Genomic DNA, 4105 nt, shown 5'->3' on the forward strand with positions numbered 1-4105 from the left:
AATACTTTTGGCCACAACTGTATATACCTACAGTATAGATGTATACTGACAGACACTTGCTATATACACTGATAAAGACACCTGCTACATACACTGGTATATACCTACAGTATAGATGTATACAGACACCTGCTACATATACTAGTATATACCTACAGTATAGACGTATACAGACAGACACCTGCTACATATACTGGTATATGGAAACAGGAACACATGGGCTACTTGCACAGTGAACAAGTCTGTATGATCATGTTCACACACCACCAAGAAACCTGAAAACACAAAAGAGAATAGTAAAACCAAAAACACTCAGTTTGAAAAAATGTTGCAGTAATCCGCAAGTGCTAGTAAAAGATGTAAAAAACAGGGTATTTGGTTGATACGTTTTTTGCAAAAAATGTATACTAAGCTGCTCTACCAATCTTCACGGTATACCCTTATCAGAGCAGTCCTAACTAATGTATGCAATCCCTATCTGATGTATTTAAAAACCTGATCATCTGTATATAACCTGTGTGAACAGGGTTCAGAGAGGAAAAATCCATGTGTGCATACAGGGTAGAACAGCTTTTGTGCAGATAGCCCAAGAGGAGTGGTGGAACTCCCCAGTCTTGTAGACACAAGAGAACAATTATGGAAACAGGAACACATGGGCTACTTGCACAGTGAACAAGTCTGTATGATCATGTTCACACACCACCAAGAAACCTGAAAACACAAAAGAGAATAGTAAAACCAAAAACACTCAGTTTGAAAAAATGTTGCAGTAATCCGCAAGTGCTAGTAAAAGATGTAAAAAACAGGGTATTTGGTTGATACGTTTTTTGCAAAAAATGTATACTAAGCTGCTCTACCAATCTTCACGGTATACCCTTATCAGAGCAGTCCTAACTAATGTATGCAATCCCTATCTGATGTATTTAAAAACCTGATCATCTGTATATAACCTGTGCTTAGTATACATTTTTTGCAAAAAACGTATCAACCAAATACCCTGTTTTTTACATCTTTTACTAGCACTTGCGGATTACTGCAACATTTTTTCAAACTGAGTGTTTTTGGTTTTACTATTCTCTTTTGTGTTTTCAGGTTTCTTGGTGGTGTGTGAACATGATCATACAGACTTGTTCACTGTGCAAGTAGCCCATGTGTTCCTGTTTCCATAATTGTTCTCTTGTGTCTACAAGACTGGGGAGTTCCACCACTCCTCTTGGGCTATCTGCACAAAAGCTGTTCTACCCTGTATGCACACATGGATTTTTCCTCTCTGAACCCTGTTCACACAGGTTATATACAGATGATCAGGTTTTTAAATACATCAGATAGGGATTGCATACATTAGTTAGGACTGCTCTGATAAGGGTATACCGTGAAGATTGGTAGAGCAGCTTAGTATACATTTTTTGCAAAAAACGTATCAACCAAATACCCTGTTTTTTACATCTTTTACTAGCACTTGCGGATTACTGCAACATTTTTTCAAACTGAGTGTTTTTGGTTTTACTATTCTCTTTTGTGTTTTCAGGTTTCTTGGTGGTGTGTGAACATGATCATACAGACTTGTTCACTGTGCAAGTAGCCCATGTGTTCCTGTTTCCATAATTATTCTCTTGTGTCTACAAGACTGGGGAGTTCCACCACTCCTCTTGGGCTATCTGCACAAAAGCTGTTCTACCCTGTATGCACACATGGATTTTTCCTCTCTGAACCCTGTTCACACAGGTTATATACAGATGATCAGGTTTTTAAATACATCAGATAGGGATTGCATACATTAGTTAGGACTGCTCTGATAAGGGTATACCGTGAAGATTGGTAGAGCAGCTTAGTATACATTTTTTGCAAAAAACGTATCAACCAAATACCCTGTTTTTTACATCTTTTACTAGCACTTGCGGATTACTGCAACATTTTTTCAAACTGAGTGTTTTTGGTTTTACTATTCTCTTTTGTGTTTTCATATACTGGTATATACCTACAGTATAGATGTATACAGGCAGACACCTGCTACATGCACTGGGATATACCTACAGTATAGATGTATACAGGCAGACACCTGCTACATACACTGGGATATACCTACAGTATAGATGTATACAGGCAGACACCTACTACATACACTGGTATATACCTACAGGGTAGATGTATACAGACAACTGCTACATACACTGGTATATATCTACAGAATAGATGTAGCCAGACAATGAAAATATGCAGACTCCATGTCATGTAGTAGTATACACGCAGACATGTGTTATACACGGACGCAGGCACATCATGTGCTGATACAGTAGTGTGGCGCCCCAGGGTCGTGATCGTCGCAGTGGTATTGCTTTCCTCTTAGGGAGAGTGATGCTACGTTTGGAGGCAAAAAAAGATAACTGCATATAGGTATCACAAACATGCAACACATTTCACACTCCAGGCCACCAGGGAGAGCTCTTGCTCCTATTTATTAGGTGACTCCCCACATAGGTAAAACTGGTCGCCTGTAGGGAAAGTTAATTAGTTGCTGGCTGAGCTCCGCTCAGTTAGTTGGTCCCTGGCAGAAGTGGGATCCTATCAGCGAATGAAGGAGGACACGGAACTGTGCATGCCCTCAGAGCTGCAGCTCCAAGAAAGAGACATAGAAGGCAGAACTGTATTGCAGCAAGCGTGCAAGGAAGTCTTAGCAAAGGAGAGGATACCAGAAGGGGACCAGCCCTACACAGGCTGCCTCCTTCTGAGGCGCAGAAGCCTGGTAGCCGGAACACCGTGGGAGTAACGACCTTTATGCCTTGCTCCAGAGACCGGCAGGACAGCTAATTTCACGTTACCTGTCCGCCCTACACCCAGGAGGCACGGTGGCACCCCTTAGAGGCTGGGGCATGATAGAGTCCCTATAAACCACCTCAAGCCACCAGTCATACAGGTTTGTCCTATCCTATATGGGGGACAGAGAGAGAGAAAGACATTACATCTGTGAGACCCTTATGTGAAGCCTTAGGCAGTAAGGAACTACAACACTGCAGTGCAAGGGAAGGCTACTGATTTCCACCTGATAAGGGGACTCTGGATTTGCCTCCCAACTGGCCGGACTCTGCCTGCCCTGTGATCTGGTGCTCTGGACTGTGGATGCTGAAGCCTTCAGTAAAAGGTAAAGAGACTGCAATCTTGTGTCCTCGTTCTTCTCTACGCCATTCACCATATCACCATCTACACACCGGGGGCCCTGGCGGTATACGTCACCTGTGGGAAGGTATACCATCTAGCTGCCATAACATCACCCCAGCGGACCCCTTAAAGCAGCGTCGGTCATCCTGACCGAATACCAAAGGTGGCGTCACGAACACAAACTTTATCCCTTTAAAGACCTTTCCCTTTTACACGGACGTCCCAGGGCCACGGTCCCACGGACCAGGTCAACCACCGTGACATCCACCTGTGAACCGCAGGACCCGGTACTGAGTACTCCACGGCCCCATGGGGGCGCTCCAGTAGCACATAGGCAGCGGCACGCTATTACTACTGTATGTCGATCTGCCTGAAGGCGCCTCTAGTTGATAGATGACACCATGTGTCCGGGGTGGGGCGCTGTGGCAGGAGGTGACTGTAGCTGGAGTTCTGACCCCTGTGCCAGGAGCAGACTAGGCAGAGAACAGGTAGAGCACAGGGGAAGCATGGCTGTAGGAGAAGGGGGTGGGCAGATCCCTCCAGCGTGTCACATTAACCCTTGTGTACCCTGGAGTTGTCCTGAGCTTGTGTGCAGAGTGTGCAGCTGACGAGCTGGAGATAAATCCGTAGCACCTAGCACAATGTACACACGTGCGGCACACCCGGGGCACAAAGCTCCACATCCAGGCGGCATGTCAAATATAGATAGGGAGAGATAGATATATATGTGATAGATAGATAGATAGATAGATAGATAGATAGATAGATAGATAGATAGATAGATAGATAGATATGAAATAGATAGATATGAAATAGAGAGATAGATAGATAGATAGATAGATAGATAGATAGATAGATAGATAGATAAATATGAAATAGATAGATATGAAATAGAGAGATAGATAGATAGATAGATAGATAGATAGATAGATAGATAGATAGATAGATA

The sequence above is a fragment of the Ranitomeya imitator genome, chromosome 1 (assembly GCF_032444005.1).
Source record: "Ranitomeya imitator isolate aRanImi1 chromosome 1, aRanImi1.pri, whole genome shotgun sequence".
NCBI classification, from domain to species: domain Eukaryota; kingdom Metazoa; phylum Chordata; class Amphibia; order Anura; family Dendrobatidae; genus Ranitomeya; species Ranitomeya imitator.